Source organism: Canis aureus, chromosome 14 (assembly GCF_053574225.1).
Source record: "Canis aureus isolate CA01 chromosome 14, VMU_Caureus_v.1.0, whole genome shotgun sequence".
Taxonomy (NCBI): Eukaryota; Metazoa; Chordata; class Mammalia; order Carnivora; family Canidae; genus Canis; species Canis aureus.
Genome location: NC_135624.1, coordinates 47,928,767 through 47,956,351, shown reverse-complemented (window position 1 = coordinate 47,956,351; position 27,585 = coordinate 47,928,767). Strand labels below are relative to the sequence as shown.

General features: G+C 36.3%; 1 protein-coding gene and 1 pseudogene across 4 annotated transcripts in view; one reads left to right on the top strand and one right to left on the bottom strand.

The window, feature by feature from the left end:
- Window positions 1-341: 341 nt before the first annotated feature.
- On the bottom strand, window positions 342-1,191 carry LOC144283020 (mitochondrial fission regulator 1-like pseudogene; annotated as a pseudogene).
- A 12,834-nt stretch (window positions 1,192-14,025) lies between these two features.
- The window catches only part of FRYL (FRY like transcription coactivator), a 191,273-nt gene continuing 177,713 nt past the window's right edge, over window positions 14,026-27,585 (top strand). For 3 of the 4 annotated variants that reach the window (XM_077847955.1, XM_077847956.1, XM_077847951.1), the window contains exon 1: window positions 14,026-14,159. The gene's annotated coding sequence lies outside the window, so the exon portion shown is untranslated. The remainder of the gene's footprint in view (window positions 14,160-27,585) is intronic. The other variant, XM_077847952.1, reaches the window with a different exon arrangement.

Below are 27,585 nucleotides of genomic sequence, written 5' to 3'. Positions count from 1 at the left end.
TTAGTCAATTTGATGTTGTCCCATAAGTCCCTTAAACTATCTCCCCCCCCCGCCCCTTTTTATTTTTTTTTTGTCTACTTGCACTCTGATTGGGGGAGTTCTACTGCTTTGTCTTTGAGTTCACTTATCCTTTCTTCTGTGTTATCTAGTCTGTTGGTGAACCTCTAGTGTATTTTTCAGTTCACTTATAGTGTTCATCAGCTCTGTGACTTCTGTTTAGTGTGTCCATATGTTTTCCATCTCTTTGTTGGAGTTCTGCTGTGTTCATCTGTTCTTTTCTCTGTTTTCTCCGTTTGGTAAGGATCTTTATGACCATTACTTTGAACTCTTTATCAGGTAAATTACTTGTCTCTGTTATCATTATGGGTTTTTTTTTCTTCCAAGGTTTTTATAAGACCTAGATCTGGGCTCTGTTCCATCTGGTGAAAGTCCTTCAGGATCCTCATCATATCTGTAAAGCTGCTGGCCTTGGACAAAGAGACACAGATGACTTCACATGAGCTGCAGGGAGCCTTGTGTTCTAGTTTGCATCATTCAGGGCTAGCAGAACAAAGCAAGGGGACTGATGGAAGTTCAGGGACCTCTATCTTGGTCTCCTTGGTGATGTCACTAATGACAAGGGAAGTTGTACAGTGGGTTGAGGATCCTAAAACAAGGAAAGGGAGAAGAGGCATTTAAACTTCCTGGAGATAAGAAATCTGTTGTTAATGAACCCACAGCTCTACAAACTGCCACTATCTCAGCATTTTGGGCTGTGCAAGTGGCTCAGCTCATCTTGCAGCTCTGTGGTGTTGCTTAGGGCACTGACACGGCTGGCTTTATTAAGGTCAAAAGCCTCTCTTTGGACCCATGCAGGTTGGGCATGGAGGCAGTGTAGTTCATGACAATCTAGACTTCCAGGTATGCCTCAGGGATCATATGTCACTCCTGACCAGGGCATATGTCTCCTCTTCATCTGCAGCAGTCCAGGCGATATCAGCCAGAATAGGGACATAGGTCAGAGATGTTAGGCGGGGGCACCAAGGAGGCCCAGAGACATGGCTTCAGGAACAGTTTGGTCCCAGTGCTTCTCACTAACCTGTGAGCAACCCACTGTGGCTTGTTTTACCAGATTGGGATGGTCACATTGCTTCTTATTCCTGATACTTCAAAAAGACCCTGAATTTGAAGGACAAGGCACCCACAGGGCATCTCTGGGGGCACAGGGAGGCTAGAAGGATGAGTCCTTTATATCAGGCTATCTTAGGGAACACCTGATTTCTCTTCCTAATGACCCTTCCTACCACTACAGTCCTCCCTCCATTTTTTCTTTTTTACTTTTGATAAGGCAGATTTATTCTTTATGAAATAATTCACACACAATTTACCTAACTATGCTTAACTCTTTTTTGAGAGGTCTCTCACTTTTGTTCTGAGGTTCAGAATCGGTATAAAAATATTGAAATCATAATTACATTTTAATTTGAGAATTTTGTTGCATGGAACTCTATATAACAGCTTATTCTTTAAAAATATAAGAGTCCAGAAGAGCAGTATTCTTAGTTCATTTAGTAGCTTTGTCAGTTTCCATAGCTGCCAACCTGAACATTTATAGAAATCATGGTTTTGTTTGGGTTAAAATGAAGTAATGTGTGTTAAGCACCTAACCTAGTTCCTTATGAGTAGTAGGCCCTCAGTAATTAGTGGTGGTGGTTGTTATTATTATTGGCTACTTAATTTGGATTTCTAGGGCACCATTTCTTTGGGTACAGTGAACCAATTCTGAATTCTACCCTCCTATATTTGTAATTTGTTTAGACTGACTTAACTGCTGTGAAGAATAAAGCCTATTGGTGAGTAGGGTGGGGTTTTGGACTTTATTGTGCAAAGTCCTTTTAGAGTTACTGGGTGTACTGGAATGTGAAGGATTAAGCTTTGTGGCATGTTCTATATGGTCATCCATAGTGACCAAACTCATTTGGAATGTTGTTTTGATACTAACTTTGAAATGTGTTATTTTCCATACAGAGGATTTTGATTTGAATACATTGCTTATTATCTTTTATAAATTTCTAGAGCGAGAGGAGCTGTCAATTGGTGTAGACCTTACCCTACACAATACTTCCTTTCATAAACATGGGGAGGAGGCGTCCTCAAGATAACCATTTCTGGGATAAAGCCAGGCCCCGTTGTGTAACTAGGATAGTGTGGGGTAGCACCCGGCATTGGAGCCTGTCACACTGGGACATTATGGCTCACAGGCCTACAGTGAAATAGATATGTTTTTTTGAGCCTTCATATATTACTTAAATGGTTGGGTTTTTGTTTTTATCAACAGCTAGCCAGTTCCTCAAAGAGAGTGTAAAAAAGCTGTGTATCTAGTTGTACATTGTCGATTTGGTGAGTCTTCTGGCAAGAGAGGCAGTGAGCCCCACTTTCTTGGCGAGGTCTTTCCTGTTCTTTGTAAATTGATGATTGTCTCCCTTGTTTGTACCTGATGGTAGCTTGAACATAGTTAGGCAACTTTTCTCAAAGCACCTGAAACTTTTCATCACACATGTCTCTCTTTTGGCCGGTCTGTAAGCTCCTGGCTGGCGGTGGTTGTGTCTGTGTAGGTAGAACTTAGTGCAGATTCTGGGAGCTTGGGGTTGACCATTAGACACTGCTAAGTGCATGTCTCCCCATGGCTTGTGGAGACTCTTTTTTAACTGGTCCATTAATATTGTTGGATGTTATCTCTAACAATTCTTTTTTTTTTTTTTAAGATTGTATTTATTTGAGAGAGCCAGTGAGGAAGGGGTGGGAGGGAGAGGAGAGGGAAAGAGAAAGAAAGAGAAAGAAAGAGAGAAAGGAAGAGAGAGAAAGAGAGAAAAAAAGAAAGAAAAGAAAAGAGAAGAAAAAAGAAAAGAAAAGACTCTACTGAGCAGGAAGCCTGATGCAGGGTTCAATCCCAGGACCCAGGATCATGACCTGAGCAGAAGGCATACGTTTAACTGACGGAGCCACCCACGTGCCCCATCTCTAACATTTCTTTAATGAAAATCTTCTAGAGAAGCTAATCCCCTCCTGTATCCTGTATGACTCCCATCGTTCACATTTTTATTTCCTTCTTGTCTGCCAGTGCAAATTCTCTATTTTCTTTATTTCTTTCAAGGGACATTTCAAATCCTTCTCCATGAAGCTTTTTCAAGGTATGTTTAATTTTAATTAGTGGTAATTAAAATTTAGAAATCTGGGAAAAGGTGAGAAATGTCAACCAGAACTGGAAATGTGGATTTGCTCATTAACATGTATTATTCTTTTAGGGGCAACTGGGTGCCTCAGTCAGTTAAGTGTCCAACTCTTGGTTTCAGCTCAGGTTGTGATCTCAGGGTTGTGAGGTCTGCGTCTGTGCTTAGCACAGAGTCTGCTTGAGATTCTGTCTCCCTCTGCCCCTCCTGCTTGTGCACTCTCTCTCTCTCTCTCTGTCTCAAATAAATACCTCTTTTTAAAAAATACTTGATTATTTTAGTAATGAAAACATATTTGTAAACCTTTTCCTCGTTTGAAAATCAGAAATTATGTTGGCAAGATTCTTTTTTTTTTTTCCCAAATAATTCAGAATCTCAAAGTAATAGGAATTTTTAGGTGAATCTTATGGAAAGAAAACAAAAGTTATAATATTCAGGTTGTCATAAGAAAGAGGTCTTTTATTGCATCTCATGGCATTTTATAATATCCTATAAAAAGTATAAGTATTGGCTTTATTGTCCTTATTTATAAAAGGTTTTTTTTTTTTTTTTTAAGACTTTTTACAAAGAGTCCTCAAATGAGTGGAACGAAGGGTAGAGGGAGAGGGGGAGAGAGAACCACAAGTCCCCATTGAACACGGAGCCATGCCGTGCTTGATCCCAGGACCCCGAGATCATGATCTGAACTGAAATCAGGAGTTGGCCACTTACCCGACTGAGCCACCTAGGTGCCCCTATAAAAGGCTTTATTGGGATTTAAAATTGGAAATTCTTTAGGTAGGCTCCTTTTAAACCTCTCCCCCTTCAGTTAAACTATAATAATTTATTGAAAGTTAATGTATATAGGCAAAAACTTTGATGTCATTGCAATTTTTTTTGGAGAAAACTTCTAAGACAAAAGCAGAGGAGACCATTTGAACCAAGAACTCGTGAACTTTGGAATACTATAAATCATGGTTGAATTATGAAAGTTTTATATTGACCAGTTGTCTGCTGTTATTTGTTGTTTGTACAGGGCCTATATTTTGCTAATTAATTAATAATATCATTAAGCAGGGAGAGAAAAAGGTATGATTAAAACTAAAAGTGTTTAAGTTGATTGTGAGTTTTAGGATAATTTTACAGTGTTTTATACCATTTTGGACAATGTAACAATAGTATTTGCTTGGTGACATAGATATATATATATACAGACACATACATTCATATATATACAATATATATTTTAATATTTTTATGCTTATGAGCTTCCAAATAATATATACAGTAGCATTGATTTTTATACTTAATAGTGTGTCAACAACATACATTTAATGACAGAAATATGCTAGTTTGCATATTAGTAGAATTTAATTTTTATTTAGTGCTTTATTATTTTTATGAAAGTCCATTTGCTAGGCACTGTGGGAGATGTAATGATGTATTCTTACCCTTTGTAAGATGTAAGATGAATTTGTTACCCTTTAGGGACTCATACTCTCAGAGCCAGTTCTTAGAACCACAAAACTTTAGAACAGGGAGAAATTTAAGAGATTATTTTCTCTTGGATATATGTATATATGCATGCATGTGTGCAAGCAGCAGTCTTCTGATTCCAACCCACTTTAGTATCTTCTGTTCCCCACTTCCTCATCCTTCCAGACATGTAATAGTGTCATTTTCTGTGCAGGGGAGAGAAGAGTTCAAACAAGCAGATGATTGGGTGACAATCACTTAATCAGATGACTGGTCAAGTACTTTCTTCATTCTTCTTTGTTAGTAAGCAGGAGGAGATGCAGGCCTTCTTTTAAGTCCAGGGATTTAAAACTAGGAACTCAAGAAATTGTTTTAGTGGGTAGTGACTAGAATATAACACTTTTTAAAAATAGTTTGGAGACATATCAAAGTGTATTGCAGATTATTATTTCAGGAGTATCATGTGGGTGTGTATATATATACATTCACACACATATATACTGAGTTGTTATATAAAATGTATTATAAGTACATTTATATACAATGGTGTTTGGTTTTTTGTTTTTTTTACTACAGTGAAGAGTTGGGAAACATCTTTCTAACCTGTCCATTTCACCCTTGTTTTATACCTGGGGAGCAACCACTGATACTCTTATCCCTCGATATGTGACTTACTCTTTTTGCAGTGCTCTCTTGTTATCATGACCTGACGTCAAGATAAACTGTTTTCTATACAGGTAGAAACATACACAGGTGATATTTTACCACAGTTAATCTGAATAAAAGACATATGGTAAGGTAGTTTTTTTTTTTTAATTACCCTGCTTCTGGGTATAAAACACATTTTGGTGGATCTGTTAATCTGTAAGTGTTGTTTACGACGTGCCTAACATGGTACCAGGATGTGATTTAAGCACCAAGAGAATTTGGATTATTTAATACTAGTACATAATAAAACTACTTATCAAATATTCATGTGGGCACATACAGAGGCATAATTGTATTCTTGTAATGCACAATATAAATACTAATATTGTTTTGGAGAATCAGCATGGTATGCTGAAGCCATGGTTTGGAAAAAGGCATTGTAGTATGTTTTTATCTGTGGGAATTACTGGCAAGTATAATTGAGAGATTCTAAATACTGTAGTTGTTTACTTCACTTTCGAATTTGGCTTAAATTTGTTTGGTCTTTTTTTTTTCTGTTTTTATAATCATTCTGGATCTATAGTGTAAGCTAAACCTATAATTGTTTTATAGATTTTAATAATTATATCTTTTAAAGATATAAAAACAATTTCTCCCACCAAAGATAATTAAAAAAAATAATTAAACGGGATATAGTGGAATGAATATTCATGTACCCATCCTCAGCTTCAACATTTATCAACTCTTTGTTACTTCTACCCACTTCCTTTCTCCAGTTCCCAGGTAGTTTGAGGGAATCCGTTGGTCTTGAAACAGCATCCGTAAATATTTCAGGATGTGTTTCTGAAAGACTAGGACTTCATTTCTAGACCTATAGGATAGAATTTGCAGCTTTTGGGGAATTTACTGAAGTTCTGAATATTCAAATTGTGTTTGGAATGTTAGAGTGAAATAAAAGGAAAGTGAGAGCACCTGGATGGTTCAGTAGGTTAAGCATCTTGCCTTTGGCTCAGATGGTGATCCTAGGGTCCTGGGGTTGAGTCTGCATTAGGCTCCCTGCGCAGCGGGGAGTCTGCTTCTCCCCTTTGTTCTCTCTCTCCCTCTGTGCCCACTCTCTCTCACTTGCAAATAAATAAATGAAATCTTAAAAAAAAGGGGGGGTTGTTGTAAGGTCCTTTACATGGACTAAATGAAAAAAAGTGAAATACCTGATAAGCAGTTGTACCAAAAAACAATACAGAAGTTATAGTGAAAAAGCAAATTAATATCTTTTAAGTGCCCCCTGGAGAAAAAGGAGAAATCAGCATTTTTACATACAGGTCGGTAGAAAAATGAAGCCAAGTGTATTTCAGACCATTTGAGATAGAGATTCTGTTCTAGATTTTTTTCTTGGGGGAATTTAAAAGATGTGTATAAAGACTGCCAATTAAGGTATTTAGTGCAATATTAATAGTGAAATGATAAAAGTACACGTTTATAAAATATATTTTGTAGTTGCTAGAAATGATTCAATGTGACACCAATTTTATAAAACATCTAGTACATATTGAGAGACCTGAAAGAAATTAACTCAGATATTAATATGAATTAGTAGCAGCTCTCTCTAGGTGTTAGAATTATGACTGATTTTTTACTGCTTTATTACTTTCTTTGAAAATGTTACACATCGGTCAGAATATGTGATGTAAGTTAATAGTAAACATTTATTGAGTAGTTACTATGTGTCAGTCACTATTTAAACATTTTTTGTCTTTTATACTTAATTCTCTTAATAGGTGTAAGAGGTTTTATTGTCCTTATTTTGTAGATAAGGCAATGGGGACACGGAGAGATTGAGTCCCTTGACAATTTGATTCTATCCTTCTACGTGTATTGTTTGCTTCCTTTTTTTTTTTAAGTATTTATTTTTTGTGGTAATCTCTACACCCGCCATGGGCTTGAACTCAAGACCCTGAGATCAAGAGTCACACGTTGCTCTGAGAAAGCCAGGCAACCATATTCTTTGCTTCTAAATGTACTTTAACTCCCAACTGTTGGAAAGATACTATAAATACTGTTCTGTTTTACTTTTAACTTTAAGATATATGGTGACTATTGTGACGTAGTATTAAAAAGTATTTTTAACCGACGGATAATGCTTTATTTTATGAATATGCTGTGGTTGTTTTCAGCTGGTGCTTTGGGTTTGTTCTGTGCCGCCTCTGCAGCATTCTGCTCATAGAAATAATGGTACAGTGAACATCTTTGCAAATAAATCTGTATATATACTTATGATTATCTTCCTAGAAGAAAGGTCTTAGAAGTAGAATTCTTGGATCAAAGAATATAAAACATTTTAAAAGCTTTTGATACAAATCGTGAGATTGCAGATGACAAATGATCACTCCTTAAACTTGTTTTGGGGCTATAAATTTGGGAGAAATAGATCATCTAAACATCAGGAGAATTTGTACTTTCATAGTTGCTCTTGTAACAGTCAGACTTCTTAAGTCTGTTGGTGACCATAAACAGAGAAAAAAAGGAGAGACAGACTGGGTTTATATGGTGACCATTTACTTTTATAACTTTGCAGCCATTTACTTTTCATTTTTCTGAACAATTTAAAACTTGGATTAGCTCAGCAACCTTTTTATTTGAAAACTAAAATAATTTGAAAATGTACAAAATATTCATATCAAATTTGCATCCAATATCTTTGATATTTTACCCGATAGGACCTCAGGGTCATACTTAGTTGCAAATTCCATTGTATAATTTTAAAAATTATACACGTAAAAGGCATAGCACATTGATTAGAGATTGTAATGACCCTAGAAAGTGTTTTAGATGTTGCATTTTTAAGTAAAAAGGACATCCCCCCCCCTTTGTTTTTCCCCTTTTTTTTCCTAAGTCACTCTTTTTGTGATAAGCCAAAGCAAAAAAATTTCTGGTTAATTAGTTGATAGTTTCTGTTAAAGGATTAAATTTTAATTGTGGTTTCTCTGTTTTCTGTGTTTTTGTTTTAATTTTATTTTTTTCCATTTATTTATTTATGTTTAAATTTAGTTAATTAACATATAACATTATTGGTTTCAGAGGTAGAGGTCAGTGATTCTTATAGAACACCCAGTGCTCATTGCATCACGTGCCCTCCTTAATGTCCATCACCCAGTTACCCCCAACCCCCTCCTCCCCTCCAGTGATCCTCAGTTTGTTTCCTATGATTAAGAGTCTTCTTTTTTTTGATTTTAAGAGTCTTCTATGGTTTGTCTCCCTATCTGGTTTTGTTTTGTTTTAGTTTTTCCTCTCTTCCCCTATGATCCTCTGTTTTGTTCCTTAAATTCCACATATGAGTGAGATCATACAATAATTGTCTTTTTCTGATTGACTTGTTTCGCTTAGCATAATATCTTCTAGTTTCATCTGGTGTGGTTTCTCTTGAGCATATCTTCTATCAGACACTCTGTAGGCAACCTTGCTTCAAAGACTAACAGATAATTTGGGCAGGGGGAGGGAGATTTTAACTTAAGGGGGTCCAGAGAATAATTAATGAAATCAGAAAATTTCCCAGTGAAGCTACCAAATCGAATTTTCTAGAAAGACCAATATTGATAAAAGGTAATCTGACAGCCTAGAAATCTGTGAGAGGTACAGTTGGATTAAATAAAAAAAAATATTGAAATTTGAAGGCCATAAGTATTTTAATGGAGAAAAATATTATTTTTTACTATGAATAGTAAAATTATGAAACTACTATAAATGGCAGAAATAGAAAATAAGCACAAGGAGGATTTTCATCAGGAGTTCTTAACCCATGATTAATGATTGGATTAGAAAGGTTCATACATTGCAAAATTAGGTATATATGTGCATTTTGGAAGGAGAGGCCTTCAGCAGTTTTCAGATTCTCAAAGGAATGACTCCAAAAAACTCAACCTCCTAATAGAGGATAAGCCTCATGAGGTCAGGATTTTTGTCTGTTTTATTCACTTCTCTGTCTCTGTTTCCTGACATGTAGGTCTGCTTAATCAGTATTTGTTGAGTATATGATTTCTGTACATTTATGTATGGCATGGGTACAGTAATAGATTTGTAGAAATTAGAGATTGGAATACATTCCAGATTTAGTGAGGTTGATGTCTCACTGGTCGCGTCTACATTTATTTAAAAATTTTCTCTTGGTGTTTAAATTTAGATGAGTAGATACAACAGTTGTACAATAATTTTGTGATTGAGTTACTTTTTTTTTTTTCCTATGCCAACATGGAAATGTAATAGGAAAATTATTCTAAACCATACATATTCATTCATTGGTATTTTAGAAAATGTTGTGCTCTGGTACTATTTTCGTTTGACTCAATGAATGAAACCTTTGTAACAAAACTTCCCCTTAAATTTTTGAATGGAAAATTTTGCCAGTTGTTTTCATTAGATCAAGTAGTATGATAACAGTTGCTATTCTGGCTAAAAATGTAAAATCAACAAAATTTTGACAGATTTACCTGCAGAGAACGTTGCTTTATCAGCAAGAAATTTAGATATTTTTTTTTCTTTTTTTGCATTGAAGCCCTATTTTAGCTCAGTGCCATTATACAGCATTTTTTAGCAGGTGATATAGCATAATCTGTGATTATAATAGTCTGTTTAATAAGTTTGTGTGCTCTTTAAAGTTGAAATTTGGGAGAAGGTTAAAAAAAATGACAGGAGAGTAAAATGCAAGCCCGCTTTAAAAATTGTAAAAATGATAGCATTTCTAAAATAAGAGGAAAAGTGAATTTCTAAAAATTGAACTGTGATGGAAGCTGTAGATTTTGTGAATCATCAGTTTTCTTTGTTAATTAAGGGGATGATTATAAGTTTTTTATATTAATGATTTTTACCAGTCAGAAATAAAAGATATCTGAATAATTGTTTGCTGCCTGCACTTGATATATGTGAATAGATTTTTCATACTTTATAAAATTTTTGGCAAATTAAAAAAATTACTAGATTTTTATATTTTCCATAATTATTTTGCTACTGTGAATAGGAACTGTGATTATTCTAAATTTATTTGAAAACGATCACATCCTTATTCTAAAAGGCTGTCAGAACATTTGAATCATTTTGGTCTTTTGCATCATTTTAAGAGGCTTTATGAGATTCCCAGAATAATTTTAATAGAAGGGCAGGAATTTGCCCTCATAGATTACATATCTTGCAATCTGGTTTCTTTCTTTGGTTGAAATGTGATGAATTTCTAGCAACTACATATTTTAGTATTCATATACAGTTGACCCTTGAACATCACAGGTTTGAAGTGTGCGGGTCAACTGAATGATGGATTTTTGTGAATAAATGTACAGTACTGTAAATGTATTCTTTCTTATGATTTAACATTTTTCTCCTTCTTATAAGAATTCAGTCTATAATACATATAACATACAAAGTATGTGTTAATCAACTGTTATCGGTAAGGCTTCCAGTCAACAGTAAGCTCTTAGTAGTTTAATTTTGGGGAACCCGATTATAAGCAGATTTTTGAGTGTGTGGAGGTCAGCACCCTTAACCTCCATGTTGTTCAGGGGTCAACTATGTAAGTATAAAAACATCTGGAAGTCAAATTTAGTTTTGAGTTGGAATCTTTGAAGTAACTTAGCCTAATCTTTTTACCCAGTGGAATAACCATTTCTTTGACCTTTTCTAATAGCCTTTTCCTTAAAATCACAGTAAGCAGGGACTTCATTTCTTTATGAAGCAGAATAATTTGCATCAGTTATATAATTAAGTTATTCTTTATGTTGAGTTCAAATCTGCTTTGTGCTAGACACCAAAACTGCCTTGTTCTCCTTTTCAAATTATGAAGTATACAGACAAATATTAAGAAAATTATAATGAACATCACGGAGATTCATTTGCTCTTAATTTTTGCTCTGTTTGCTTGAGATTATTTTCTGAATCATTGTATATCAGAGACACATACTTCAAGTGTCTTACCACAACTAAGATACATTAAATTTGTATATTTCTGTTCTTTACAATTCTAGTAATTCTGTTCAGAGAGGAAGTGAGGTTAACATGCTATCTGAACAACCATTCAACTTTCTCTTTTACTTTTGGACTGAAGTGAAACAAGGCTGTCCTTGGAGGACCTCATTTGACCTGAGATCCTCCCAAGCACCAGAGCTGGGTCACTGTTCTCTTTATTTATTGCACATGGAAGCTTGTAGACCATTTTTCTTGCTGCAGGTTTAAAGCCTTGCTCCTTCAAATTTTGTGCCATTTGGCTATTTACAGTTTCTTCAGTGTTGTCAAATACTGACTGACCTCTGCAAGTAACACTTGTTTATATGACTTTTTTCTTTTAAAATAAACTATGTTTGATTTGAAACTATATTGATTACGTGTACACTATGACTACAGTTACCTAACCTGTTTGACCATAACCATGTCAAAAGTAGTATTAACAAAGTAGTAATAGAAATTACTTTTGCAGATAAAATGTTCTCCAAATTAATCAAGTGAAAGGACAATTAAAATGAGTCCCATGTTAAGTAATATATATGGACACAAGATGGAAAAAACAATCAACATGCAGAAAGAAACCTCAAACCAAACCAAAAACAATAAAACCTACCCCTGCTAAAAATGATTTTAGCCCAAAATTAAGGCCAGAGAGGTATAAACCAACTATTTCCCAGGGTAACAAAAGACCTATGTTTATTTTATCAAAAGTGAAAGTTGGAAACAGGAAAGTTATGTATCTATTAAGGAGAGGTATTGAAAATTCTAGACAAACATTGGGAAGTCTTAAAATGGTGCAGTGCTCTGACAATGTGGTTACAAGTAGAGAAAACACATTTTTACAAAAAGTATGCATTAGCTCTTGCTATGTCTGAACAAGAACCTTATTCAAAAGTGAAGCAAAACGAAAGACCTGGGCATGCTGGTACAAATCAGCCTTCTTTGAAGTTGTAGTATTCCTGAAACTGCTTTGTACTCTAGTAATAATTGGTTTTATGATTTGTCTTAGAAGATGAAGTGAAAGTTTAAATTTCATTAAGTATAGAATCTTGCTGCGGGGCGGGGGGGAATCCCTGGGTGGCGCAGCGGTTTGGTTCCTGCCTTTGGCCCAGGGCGGGATCCTGGGGACCCGGGATCGAATCCCATGTCGGGCTCCTGGTGCATGGAGCCTGCTTCTCCCTCTGCCTGTGACTCTGCCTCTCTCTCTCTCACTGTGTGCCTATCATAAAAAAAAAGAATCTTGCGGGACTGTACTATTCACTATAGACAGAAAAGATATGCAGTTTGTCATATAAGCTTTATTTACTTTGAGGGAGAAATGATTCCATGAACCTAAGAGGATAAAAAAGTGTCAAGAATTATGGCAGAATTGTAGATATCCTTTTGTTTACAGATTCAGAAATTTTTGGCAGGGCAGTCAAAAATTCCAGTAAATCTGAGTGATATTGATTATGAATAAGTGCATATGAATTAGTATTTTATTTGTCTTAACCAGTTCTTTGACTTTAAAGATTTGGTTTTAATCATGATTTAATCAGTTATGCCTGTCAACAAATGGAATATCATATTTTTCTAAGTTGGCTAAGGGAACTTTGAATTAAGGTTAAGTACAGAATTAATATTTCAGAGTAGTTAGTCCTTTCTCTTGGGTTGGGGATTAAATTCACTAAACAAACAAAAAAAATAGTAAGAAACCAGTTATAATTTCAAATGAAGTTATTTTGAATTTTCAATGCCAGATTTAAGATGTGGCCTATTTAACTATTGAAAAATGCCAAGATTTCTAATGGTAATAAAAACATGGAATGTGCACAATTATATGAGTTATTATATATAGTAAAAGGATAACTCTCTGTGGTCATTAGTTTCATTCTTAGTAACCATCCAGTCATTCTAGATGTGGTACAGTAATTCATAATCCATGACTCCATCAGTTAATAGAACTGGACTTTGAAAAGTATGTATCTCATAACTTTTCTGTGGATGAGATAAATATTAGGCCTTGTGGATATATGAGCTATTCAGCAAATCTGTTTATTTTCATGAATAAAATAAAAATATATTAAATGTGCTATTGCACAATGAAGGTATTGACATGTTAGTTCAGTCATTGGCTCATAAAAGCATTATTTATCACTGCAAAGGGAAGGAAGGAAGGGGGGAAATCATAGATTAAAAGAGATTTAAGAGACCCAGTGACAATTGCCTGTATGGGTTTTTTATTTAGATCTGGATTAGAACAAACTTAAAAAAAAAGCAAACAAACCACTTTTGATAAAGTTGGGGAAATTTGAGCACTGATTGGTATTTGGTATTGTAAGTTATTAGTTAATTGTAGATATTAGAATGTTATTGGCTTATGTTTAAAAAGTCCATCTACGTCTTAAAGAGATACATACAGAATTATCTCCAGATGCAATGGTATAATGTTAGGAATTTGCTCCAGGATACCAGAGCGGTAGGATAAGGGTTAAGGAGTGGGTGGAGATATTAAGGAAACATGATTTGCTAAGAGTTAATAATGGTGGGCATAATTATACTATTCTCCATAATTTTGCATTAGTTTGAATTTTTTCGTAATAAAGATTAAAAAATAATGCAACATAATTGAAAGATAACTGGCAGCACTAGGTGACACTGCTATATAATATATTCAGAAGTGAAGATAGAGATGAGCAATACAAACGTACTTAAAAACATATGTGTAAACCTTGTATTTTGCTTTCCTTTAGAGCTGAAGCCATTTTATCTGAATCTCGGATGATTAACACTTAAATGCTTAACTCTCAAAACTGCTCCAGAGTCCCACAGTCAAGATCAGATGATTCAAGTTACCACCGAGAAATTACCGTCTTGAGTTCTCCGGTAAGATAATAATAAATATTCTGAAGGCTAAATAGTGACTATGAAGTCTATGTTTGAGTGACTAGCTTCTATGATAATTTCTTAATCCTGATGACTGCACCAGGAATTGGAAATTGTGGTAATCAACCAGGGATCTAGTACAACAAAGGCTTTATAGCATTTCCTCCTCGTAGATTCAGCTAGTGATGGGTAGTCTGGTCACTGGAATGCCATACTTTCCTCTTGCTCCATGTCTCAGGGTGGGGCCTTCTGAAGCTGATGCTGAGAAATAGTTTGGCTTCCAGGATGTTTGTTAGGGATCAACACCTGTTAAGAGAGGACGTTAGGAAGCAGATTAGGCAAAGGAAACGGAGCTGCAATTCAGGCTTAACAAAGCCTTGGCCAAGCCTACAGGAAGAACTGTAGTTTTGAGAATTTCTTTCCCTTCATAGATAAATAGTAAGTTCCTTGGGAATAGAGACATATTTTCGATGCCCTTGCACGTTGCACGGGCCATGATAGACACTGGTCAGCAAACGTGTGTGGAATAAAAGAAATCTGAGAAAAATATTGTGGCTGCTTCTATATCACCTACCCCTTGCCTTGCCTATCCTCATTTGAAAGTGCCATTGAGAACAGGGGGGTTAATAGAGACACAGGTGGTTGTCTTGTATATCTTGAACAAGCGTGATGATAATCAGCCTGTTATAAACCACTGTTTCTTGGTTCCATGAGCTAAGGGGGACCTGCAGCGGGACCCAAAGAGAACCACAAACAGAAGTTGTAAAGAATATGTGATCCTACCTGTAAGAGGAGAGGGAAGAGACCCTGGGAGACACAGCGATAACTGTTCAGCTCTGAAGCCATACGGATTATGGTTCTAACCAGTTGTTTTTTCGTGGCGGGGAGTGGGGGGGAGGATAGGCTGTTCTGATAAAGAGTTTTTATCCTTTTATGCTCAATGGTTGAGGGAGCATCTCCTTCTTAGAAGCATTTTTTTAAAAGTCAACCTTGTTTTCTAGTAAGTATGGTCCTGCTTTAGGTAGGGGAAGAAATTTAAGTCTTTGATTTGATTTCCTTGTTTTTCCTTAATTTTTATTGTAGGATTCCCTGAGATAGGATATGCATCAATAAATCCTTTAGGTTTTCCCCTAACCTTAATAATATATTATTGCTTTGCATGTCGAGGACCTTCAATTAATGTATTTTAAATGAATGAAATAAATAATTGACTTCATAATTAATGTGGTAGAATAAGGATTAAACACAGCAATTTTTTTTTTTTTTAGATTTTATTTATTTATTCATGTGAGAGAGAGAGAGAGAGAGAGAGAGGCAGAGACACAGGCAGAGGGAGAAGCAGGCTCCATGCAGGGAGCCTGATGTGGGACTCCATCCCTGGACTCCAGGATCACGCCCTGGGCCAAAGGCAGGCACTTAACCCCTGAGCCACCCAGGGGTCCCCACACAGCAATTCAGAACTAGGAATTTGCCTGTTTTTATATTACAACTTTTTTAAAGGTTTTTTGTTGTTGTTTTTTAAAAATAATTTTTTTTTTAATTTTTTTAAATTTATTTATGATAGTCACAGAGAGAGAGAGAGAGAGAGGCAGAGACACAGGCAGAGGGAGAAGCAGGCTCCATGCACCGGGAACCCGACGTGGGATTCGATCCCGGGTCTCCGGGATCGCGCCCTGGGCCAAAGGCAGGCGCCAAACCGCTGCGCCACCCAGGGATCCCTTAAAAATAATTTCTACACACAACATGGGGCTCAAATTTAGCAACCCCAGAGCAAGAGTTACATGCTCTACCAACTGAGCCAGCTGCATACCCCTTTTCATTACAACTTTTCCTGCTATCTATTTACTTTTTTATGCTTCATCTTTTAAAATATCTAAATTATTTCCTTCATGTTGAATATTAGAAGAATTAGATTGTGGTTGTGTTTCTGCTGAGTCAACCAGATTTATTATTAAAATGTATATCCTTCAAAGTCAAAAATTTGATTACTTAGGGAGTTTACGCCTTACCTGATCATTGTTTTTAATTTCCTTCTTGCTCACTTTGTACCCCCACCAGAGGGCAGGCAAAGGAAAGGAAAAAAAAAAAAGATACTAATTTCAGTTCTCAAAGTTTTATGTAAGCACCTTTCACTGGTGTATTTTGTCATGCTTCTGGACTACTTTAAGGCAGTAGAATCAGCTGCTTTTGCTATGTTAAAATATTCAGTACAATGCTCAGTTCTTTGAAATTGAATTATGTAAGGTTGATTTACTGGGTTTATAGAACTAAATATTTATACTTTAAATTCTTGAATTTTATATTCTTAGATCCATATATTTTTAAATTATCCATCCTTTTTTTTGGCAGTTCATGACAAAGTTTTCATTGTTACTATTGATAATTATGATTGATTATAATGAGTTTTTTTGTGTTCAAAAGTACATTGGAAAGTTCACAATACGGTATAAAGTTTTAAATTACTGCTTTTAATGTCCTATAAAACTTGATGTTTCTGAGGTCTCAGTGAACTTTCAGAATGATAAGAATTATCTTTTGAATACAAGTTACTGTTTTGCACTTCAGCTGTAAGTTTCTTTGAAAGTAAGACACACCCCAAATGGAAGTAAATTGGTCTTAACATTATTACGGCTTATATTTTCAAAGTCTAAATGTTAAACCAAATGGGTGCTAAACATTTTATTGTCTCATTATTGCTGTTAACACCCATCGTACATGTACACGTACGTGTATGAATGTATGAAGTGCAGTTTCATGGTCTATAGCTATTTGGTTTGTTATCAGTAAGAACAGTGTATGTCTTAAAAATCAGCTTCAAAACACCTGGCAGTTGACCTCCTGGCTCTTAGCACCACCTAAGTTCACATGACATTTCTTTTTGCTCTTTGACACGAATAGTATACCTTACCTTCCCATCAGGAAGTTGGTACTAGCACCTTCCCATGTGCTCGTGGGGCCAGTAATGGAGAAGAACCTTAAGATGGATTTTTTAAGGAGAGTTGTTCCTCCCATTCTTTCGGGAGATGTGGTTTTGGATACTATAGATAGCTTTCGGGAAAGCTCCCCAAGATTACTTAAGATGAGACGTCTTAGTTTGCTTTCATCAGAGAAGATTGTAGATGAGAAAGATGGAATCCATTCCTGTCATAGTAATTATGACAGACACCAACATCAACAACTAGGTAAAGTAAAAATGTATTATTTTAAATTCTTTAAAATATTTTAGGAAAATAAAAATTTTACAAGTATGAAGTCTAGTGAGCATAGATCTTTAAGTCTAAATATCAAAAATGTTTAATATAGTAAATGTATATTTGGTCTAAATTTTAAGTATCCAAATTATTTTGAGTTTATTTTTTTATTTTTTTAAAGATTTATTTATTTATTTATTTATTCAGAGAGAGCGAAAGAGAGGCAGAGACACAGGCAGAGAGAGAAGCAGGCTGTACGCAGGAAGCCTGACGTGGGACTCGATCCTGGGTCACCAGGATCACACCCCGGGCTGCAGGCGGTGCTAAGCCGCTGCGCCACCGGGGCTGCCCTATTTTGAGTTTAGATGGGGGAATGTTGATGTTATAAATCAAGATCATTAAGCCACTAATAAAATAAAAACTTTGGTGATCTTTGGGAAAATATTTTGATGAACAATATTATATTTACTGAAAAAATGCTGTTGGTACAACCTATGGGATATGTAAATGAAAATTAAGATATGAGTTTTATCTATCACTATAGAAGCCACTTAAATTTTGTTTAAAAAAACTATATCCCATTCTTTTGTTCTAAAGATAGTAAATATTTGGAATGAAATATCAAAGAGTCACATCTTTTGATATAATTATTATTTTGTGTCATAGTTTCTTTGTTTCCTATAGTCCTACAAAGTTGAATTTAATGCCTTTTAAAATTTGAGAGTATAGTATTTATTATGTATTAGAAAAATCAGTTTTGCACATAGTAACCAGCAAATATTAAAAGACAGGAAAATCATGTAGGAAGAAGTTTTAAGTTTTTACATTTTTGACTAAACCACTTTAAAAATGTTATAATAAAAAAATGTTATAATGTTCTGTGTGATTATGAGCTTTTTAATCCTAGGGAATAAATAAGTGCTCATATAAATTAAAGTAATATTAGTAGAAAGTAGAGTTTCTTATAAGCTCTCTGCAAGTTTGATACATATTTTTATAGCTGTTTTCTATGCATCTTTGAATATGTACATATACATTTTTATTTATAGAATTTAAAGATGAGATTTACTGCCCAGCTGTTCTGATACTTGCTTTTTCACTTATTCCACCATAAACATATTTCTATCTCATTTAAAATGTTCTCCATTGTGTGGATATAATAATTTATTCAATCAGTGTCTTATTGATGAACATTTAGAGTGATTTTAAGTTTTAGTTATTAAAAATAGTTATATAATAAATATCCTTTTGTATATCACTTTATACTTCTGTATAATTACTTCTCAGTATAAATTTCTATGTACATTTTAAATTTTGATAGACAATGCCAGGTTACCTTTAAATATTTCTCAGTTTAAGCTCCCCAGAGCAGGGCGTGTCCCTATTTTTTTGTATTCTCCCTAACAGTATCTCTTGTCATATTGTTTGTTTGTTTGTTTATTTATTTATTTATTTATTTATTTATTTATTTATTTATTTATTTATTTATTTTTAAAGATTTTATTTACTTATTCATGATAGAGAGAGAGAGAGGCAGAGACACAGGCAGAGGGAGAAGCAGGCTGCATGCAGGGAGCCTCATGTGGGACTTGATCCCAGGACTCCAGCATCACGCCTTGGGCCGAAGGCAGGTGCTAAACCGCTGAGCCACTTAGGGATCCCCTCTCTTGTTATTTAAAAAAAATGAGTTCATATTTATGAGAAGCCATATATTTTGTCAAATATGTAAAAGAAAGGGGAAGGATCTTTAAGAAGGATATGTTGGCATTTACAGTGTACTGGTAAGCAGTAAGTTTTCGTGCTCTTACTTTGGTGGATAAAGTAGAGCTGAGGCCACTGATGGGTTAGGTGTGTCATAATTTAAATTTGTAAGTCGTTCAGCCTTTAGTTTTGTGCTCAGCAGTGTATGCATATGTAAGGCATATTAATGTTTGGTTCTTGAATTTACTGTGTCTGGCTCTGTGCTGAGCATGGAGCCTGCTTAAGAGTCTCTTTCCCTATGCCCCTCCCCCAACTCCTGCCTCTGCACACTCTCTCCCTCTCTTTCTCTCAAAAAAAAGTGTAATAATTAGATTCGTAATTTATATTAATTTGCAATAAACACTCAATTTGATGATTAAAAATTTTCTATAGTATCTGTCTTTTTACCAATGACGATCAAAGCAAAGCAGATTCATGGAGTACTGAAAAATCTGTTGCCTAAAATTTCAGAGGCTCCAAGTTCTTTGCAGGATAACTTTTGCTCAATTTTTCTCTTTGAGAATAAAATTCAGCTTCATGGAGTGACTTAAAATTAATCGACAGGCTTTCTTTGGCAATTTCTGTAGAGAGACATGGTCTTTAAATGTTTGGTTCTTAAATTTACTGATCAAATTCCTTTTCTTGAATCTCAAGATTTGATACTAAATTTATATTGTACAAGAGAATAAGACACACATGATTCGCAGCAGTGTGCAAATAGGTTGCTTGGAACTCAGCTTGAATGAATTTTACTTCCTGTTTACTGGTGGTTCTGAGATAGAGATAATACAGTAGTTTACCCAGAAATCTTGCAAATATGACTGGATACGGTTCTTTTAAGGGGTGTTACAGTTTTGTTCATGTAATGAAAGGAGAAATCAAGACTATGAAGAGATCTCATATCACTAATGCAAAGAAGGAACTATTTCTTTTTTTAAATCTCATAGCTTTGTACTTGGATTAGTTGCCAACTTATTGTTAATTAAAAATGGAAGATTTTCTTTCTTTTTTTTTAGGTTTTATTTATTTATTCATGAGAGACAGAGAGAGAGAGAGAGGCAGAGACACAGGCAGAGGGAGAAGCAGGCTCCATGCAGGGAGCCTGACGTGGGACTCGATCCTGGGTCTCCAGGATCACGCCCTGGGCTGAAGGCGGCACTAAGCTGCTGAGCCACCCGGGCTGCCCTGGAAGATTTTATTTCTAAAGGGTAGTAGACAAGTTTGTACTATGGATAGATAACTATACTTTCATGAGAGAATCAATTGAAAATAAGCTAGTCTGAAATATAGAGAAATTTACTTGCTACTTTAAACTCTGAAGTGTTTATAGATACTTAGGGTTTCCTTAACCAAAAAAATGCATAGAATTTTGTGGGAGGTGCAGAGTTGTTGATATCTTGAAAATTTTTCTTTGCTTTTGATAGATTTTTTTTTTTTCATTTTTCCTTTACATATTAAGTTACCCGAATATTTTAAGAATTTTGTAGAAATCCTCAAGCAACTCACTGGATTTACCAAAAATGCCGTTTCTCTGTTAAAATGTCTTAACAAATGCCTGTGGTACACTGCACTGTCCAAAGGCCTTTCTTACCATTTTGCACCCAACAGGTTGAGTTGTGTGGGCTTACGAAGAGTTGGCTGTGTTTTAAGCCAAACCTGTTTTATGCCAATTATGCTTGTAATGGTGATCATGTAACTTAATTAGGTATTACATAATTCAGTGAAGTATGAGACTGAAAAGAAGGGGTTGTTTTGGTGTAAACAAGGTTGACTGCTTTGGTCAGACTTCATAAAAGCGAATTCCTTAAAAAAATTTTTTTTGCTTTTGAATTACATGTAGGTCAGAGAAGTTTATAAGATTGGAAGGGTTTTTCCCTCAGATACCTTCAACTTTGCTTTCTGCTTTGAAGAAATTGAAATTGGAAATCAGACCATGTACGTGGGTTGGACTGCAAGCAAGGTGCACAATGCTGTGATCAGCAAATTTACCTTTAAGAACTTGGCACTATATCAAAATGCTAGGGAATATAGCATGGATTTCATATTTTAAGTTACAATAAAACCTTTAGTGGACCTATTGATCTTTGTTTCCCCCGATTCCGACTTTAATGGAGCTTTTTGATTACGGTTGTAATTTATAGTAAAGGAACTCTGCTGTATATAGTTGTGTAATGTTGCAGTTTTGTTAAAGAAGAAAATCATATATTTTCTGTCCCAGCTTCCTTAATAAAAAAATTAAAAAAAGAAAAGGAATCAAGATGTTCCATGGTATATAATCTGATTTATAACATGCTTAGCTATCCATGTATTTTGGGAGTAGAGTCCTAATCATGTGATCAAAGGCTGATTTCACTGCTAAATATTATAGTAGAATTGGCATAAATGATACCTATCTTCAGGCATAAAAGTTGGTGGGGAGTAAATGCCCTTCACTGACTCAGAATATATTATGGTGTCGTCCAGCCACTGAGGAACCGTGACTATTAGGCATAGTCATGAGTCAGATCCTAAGAATCAGGCAGCATGTTTCCACAGGCTTCTGTTGTGACAGCTGCAAAGTCCTTGCATCTCCAAGATTGGGTTATTTTTATTCTGATGGAATTGACCTTAATTTTGTTGTGTTCATTCTGTTTGGAGTCAAGAATAAGTGAATGCAAATATACTATAAGATTGATTTTATAATTCACCAAGAACAGAAGTTCAAGAAATTGAATAGAATGTTAAAGGTAGAAGAAACTTCTGAGTACCTTCTGTATTCTAGGCACTGTTTTCTTGCTTTGTTTTACCAGTAACTTAATAGTCTCTTTATCTCCCTAATTTAGTGCATACCTGTCCCCTTTTTTCCTCAAATAGAATATAAGTTGAGCATAGACTTTGTGTACTGATGCATTCCAGGACTTGGAACATGATAGTTGCTCAACAAATTACTGGTTGAATGAGCAAAAGTTCTCTAAGTCTTTCTGAAAATCTTGTGAGATAGGTTGTTATATCAAGTTTTAAAACTTTAGAGAGGCTTAAATGAATTATTTGCGGTCTTGTAGCTACCAAGTGGTATCCATTGCTTTAAAGTCAGGCATTTGTTCCTTGTACTTCATCGTGCTGCAGTGTTTGAGGTTTACGAATCTTTATAAAATATTTGTTTAAAGAGTAGTGCATCCACCATGTTTAATTGTGCCATCAAAGTAACATATCCTTTTTTGGTGATTTCATTTTAATTAAGAGCTATGTTTCAATAGGAGAAAACTTTAATGCCAATATAAAGCATTAGTCTTTTTTTTTTTTAAGATTTATTTATTTATTCATGAGAGAGAGAGAGAGAGACAGGCAGAGGGAGAAGCAGGTTCCCTGCGGGGATCCTGAGGTGAAACTGGATCCCAGCACCCTGGGATCATGCCCTGAACCAAAGGCAGATGCTCAACCATTGAGCCACCCAGGCGTCCCATAAAGCATTACTCTGAGATTTGGTGTTTCATTTTAACAGTTGATGATGATTTTTATAACACTCTGGTTACACCAGCTGAAGAAGTGGATAGCTGTTTCATGGGACTTTTACAAAAACAATTAAGAGACACACATTGGGATACCATTCCATTTCATTACAAAGTGTTAATGACTCTGTGGGATAATAAACATTTAAATAGTATACCGGTATACCTCTCTTGAGGTATTATTCAGCAGGGCTCACTAGCAGGGACAAATCAGAATGTAGCACTTAGTATAAAATTCCAAATGCCTCTTGGTTGAGTTTTTATTTTTTATTTTATTTTTTTTAATTTTTATGTTTTTAAAAGATTTATTTATTTATTCATTCAGAGAGAGAGAGAGAGAGAGAGAGAGAGAGGCAGGGACACAGGCAAAGGGAGAAGCAGGCTCTACGCAGGGAGCCCGACGTGGGACTCAATTCCGAGACTCCAGGGCCATGCCCTGGGCCGAAGGCATGCACCAAACCGCTGAGCCATCCAGGGATCCCCTTGGTTGAGTTTTTAAAGGCTACTCTTTATTTGACCAGTAAAGAAAAAGGGGAGCTGCTACTAACTGCATTACCTAATTAAGGTAATCTTAATTGAGTGATCTTTCCAGTTTTGTTTTTGCAGAACCATTGCTCTCAGTGGTCAGATTTCCTATGTCCAGAATAGCTCATTTGTGTTTGCTCCCCCCCACCCCATCCCATATTGGGTAGAGGAACATCATGGCAGGCTAGTTTCCTTTTAGGAGGGAATGAGATAGGTGAAGAGCAATTGAAGTCTTCCTCAGAGACTGGACTATTAATAGGAAGTTTAGAGGAAGTCCTGGGAGATAACGGAGATGAGGTTTTCTTCTAGCACTTCTCTAGCTTGTAGCGAGAACAGACATACGGGGATGGGAGAATTGTCTGGAATTATGAAGTGTGATAAAAAGGATGGTGGGCAAGGCAGTGTGTGGGAAGAACCTGAGCTCCAGGTGATAATCCATCTGCTCTGAAATTTCTAGCCTGACCCAAATGATACTTTGTGTAAATATGTGAAGAGGTTCAAGAGTTTTTCATGCTTGTACAAGTGGGATTTGGAAGCACTGGGCTTCATAGTGTCATGGAATCAAGCAGCGTCCCTGACTTAAGAGAGCTCTTGGAGTACTTTTCAGGCTGTAATCGTTGGAGGGCATAGAAGAAGCCTCACTGGATGTTATGTTCACACCTTCTCTGCATCTAGATGGAGGAGAGCTAGCAGGAAGACCTCCAGGTGCTATAGGAAGGAGGCAGTGGAGGATGGACGACCCAGAGAGGAGTGGAGTGGGCTTTGACTCGGACTGAGCCAAGGTCTCCCGGTGACTGGCTGTGTGTCCTTGCACCAGTTACCTCGTCTCTCCAGGCCACTGAACCTCACCGATCAGGGTGAAAGGATAGCTCCTTTTGTGGAATTGTTTTTGAGATTATAAAACATGACAGCAGGATTGACACATAGTTTAATACTTGGTGGCTTTTATTATTTGCCCAGCGTTTTGGAGTTTTGAACTTGGAGGTAGATGAGTCACATAGAACTAGAATTTATCCTTGGATCCATTGCATTGTTGAAAATACTCTAGGAATTTGGATCTAGGTCTTTTATTGTGCATAACTCCAAAAACTTTAGCTTGTGATTTATAGCCACATGACAGTTCCCAGGAGCTTGAGCTGCAGTGCTTTTTCTTGTGCTTCCTTCTTTGTCCACAGCGTGTGCTCCTCCAGATAACGACTGCCAAAAAGGTTGTGTGGTTCAGATACAAAGGTTTTTAGCAGTTAACGCAGCACCACGGCCTCCCGGTTGCTCTTGGTTGTTTATAGAGTCAGCCTAACACTTCACGAGGAAGATCATTTTAGACCATCTCCTCAAGTTTCGTGGATGTATATTCTTTAAAATTGGCAGTTAGGTGTGGCTTGAGTTAGGGTCAGGGCTTCACTCCCATGGCCTTTAGAAAGGACCTGCAAGGGGATCCCTGGGTGGCGCAGTGGTTTGGCGCCTGCCTTTGGCCCAGGGCGCGATCCTGGAGACCCGGGATCAAATCCCATGTCGGGCTCCCGGTGCATGGAGCCTGCTTCTCCCTCTGCCTGTGTCTCTGCCTCTCTCTCTCTCTCTCTCTCTCTCTCTCTCTCTGTGACTATCATAAATAAATAAAAATTTAAAAAAAAAAATTAAAAAAAAAAAAAAGAAAAGAAAGAAAGGACCTGCAAGAAACTTAATTGAAATAAAGATGCTTCTGTCTCCCTTTCTGAAGGGCCTGGAATAGCTTCCCCTCTCTCCCTGTTTTCTGTTCTGCTTCTAGATCACAGAACTGATCCTCATCCAGTGTGCACTGGTACAGTGATACTAGTTGTTAAAATACTACAGTTCCTCCTATCCATTGAAGGTATTGTATCTAGGATAAAAAAGCTGAAACAAAGTAGATAAAGAAAATATATAACTAAATAGTAGGCAAAATAACCCAAAATAATAGAGGCATAAAAAGGTGAATAAGATGATAGATAGTATCTATATCAGAAAACATTAAGAAAACAGTGAAGATGATGTTAGAAAAAAGTAAAAGAGGTGCAGATGACTAAAGCTGAATGTAAGTTTAAAATGTAACTAAAGGAATATACTGGAAAAAGTTAAACAAAAAAATAAAAGGAGTGTGCCATAAAAGGAGTTCTGGAAGCAGCATAAGGGCCAAGGGTTGACTCCACCCACATACAAGCGGGAGCCTTTGGGTGGAGGCCGCTGTGGATCTCAGCTTCTGGTCCTGGCCAGGTCCTGGGTCTGGAGCTCTGCAGGGGTCACAGAGGCCTCCGCATGGCCACGCTTGGGTCTAAATCATTTCCCTCAGCCTCAACCTCAGTCAGGTATTCTTTGCATCAGGACTCTACCTCACTGTCCACCAGCTTCGTTATTCCACTTAATGTAAAAGTACTGTTTCTTCTTACCAGATGGTGAGTTCTTTGTGAAGGGAGTTGATCTTACTTCTGTGGGGAGCCCCAGAGGTTAGCCCAATGGCAGGAACTTAGGAAGCAGTGAGTAAAAGTTCGTTGGATTTTGGAGTCCTCTCTCCCTTGGTTCCTGTCCTCTGTGTACCAGAGCACGTTTTCACTTGTCCCTGAGAGCTGCTGTCAGTCGCCATATTTAGCCGATTGACTTTTCCTTCAAAACCATCTAGCCCAGTGCTCAGTAGCCAGTGGTTCCTGAGGCAAAACTAACCTTTCATAGTAGCTGCCACATGAAAACAAACCAAACCCCCCTCCCCCCCCAAATCCTCAAATCGTGCAAACGATGTTCTAGGGCATAGGTCAGCAAGCCTTTTCCGTAAAGGGCCCGATAGTAAATATTTTAAGTTTTGTAGGCCTCGATTCTCTGTCACAGCTACTTAGCTCTGACTTCCTAGAGCAAAAGGGGCCCAGATGATACGCAAATGAATGTGCGTGGCTGTGTTCTAGTAAAAGTCCATTTACAGAAATAGGTGATGAACTGGACTGGCCTGTGGGCCAAAACATTCAGACCCCTAAACTAGAATATGGAAAAGAATATTGCTAACATCAGAGGGCAGGGAACTTACCTGGGAAGCAGAGAATGGAAGGGATCCATTTGAACAAGGGATCTAACGTCATACTTATTTGTATTTTCTATAGCCCTTGGAATAGTGTTTTATTGATAGTATGTGTCCAATAAATATTTGTTGCTTCAATTCCGGATCCAGCTGTGTCACTTGTCCTCTCTGGGCTTCAGTTGTCTCATGTAAAATTTTATGGGTTATGTTATGTGATCTTTAAAGTCTCTCCAGTTTAAAAAAAAAAAAAATCTGTGACTCACCGACTGTTTGTGGAAGGCCATATGGTTTATTCTTTAAAGATAACAGTTGTTGGCTTATTACATTTCCCGTATGCCCTTCGTATCCTCATGAATTCTGAAATGGTTGCTTTTATCAGTCATTTTGTTTTAGTCTTTCCGCATGGGAGCTCCCTGTTCATTAGGCTATAACTTATACCTTCCACCCATCTCTCTCACTCCATCCTACCATATATGTGAATAGAATACACATTTTGTCTGTTTTAATCATCAAATTTATTAAACCTCGTCATTTTTTGTTGTTATTTAAAAGAATAAATTAGCTAGAAAGGTCCATAGATAACCTCAGGTGATTCTTTGTAGCAGATGAAAGATAAGGATCAGTCTTGTTTAGAATTTTTCTAAGTTCTGTATCAGTAACGTGAACATCCATCATTTGATTTATTCATTTAAATTGTTAAAGATAAACTATCAAATGTAAATTATAGTCACCATAACTGAATCCTAAATTCTTCTTTTTCTTAGATTTTTGATAGCTTTTTGTTTCTAAAGAATGATTTAAGACTATGTAAGCTGTGTGATGATCCTCTTACACTGTTCTCAAGAAGTCTAAGCCAGTATATACTTCTAGCCTACTTGATAAAGAAACTTAAAAAAAAAAAAAAAAAAAAAATAACTGAAAAGTTCTTTGTAAGGAATACAGAGAATTTATTTCTTACGCCTCTAAATTTTCCTAATCACCTATTTTTTTTTTTTTTTAAAGTAGGCTCCACGCCCAGTGTGGAGCACAATGGGGGCTTGAACTCACGACCCTGGGATCAAGACCTGAGCCTAGATCAAGAGTCACATGCTTAACCAACTGAGCCACCCAGACTCCCTTCCAATTTCTATTTTTAAATGAGTATAGATGTGTGCTAAAAATAGCATAAACAAGATAATGATGTTTTTATATTAGTATATTTTAAAGTAACTCTTCTTAAACTTTAATGTGCTTGAGAGTGACCTAGGGAACTTACAAAAATGTGGGTTCTGATTTACTGGGTTTAGAGTGGGGGCTTAAAAGAATGTAAAGATTACGAAGGCAGGTTTTTCCAAATTCCTTTGACACAGTATATGTTAAGGTTACTCGTGCAGAAATGTTTTTTTGTGTTTTGGGCTTGCCCATTTAATTCTCTTGGATGATCTTTTCATCTTTTCTCCCTGCCCTTACTGGCATTCTGCTTG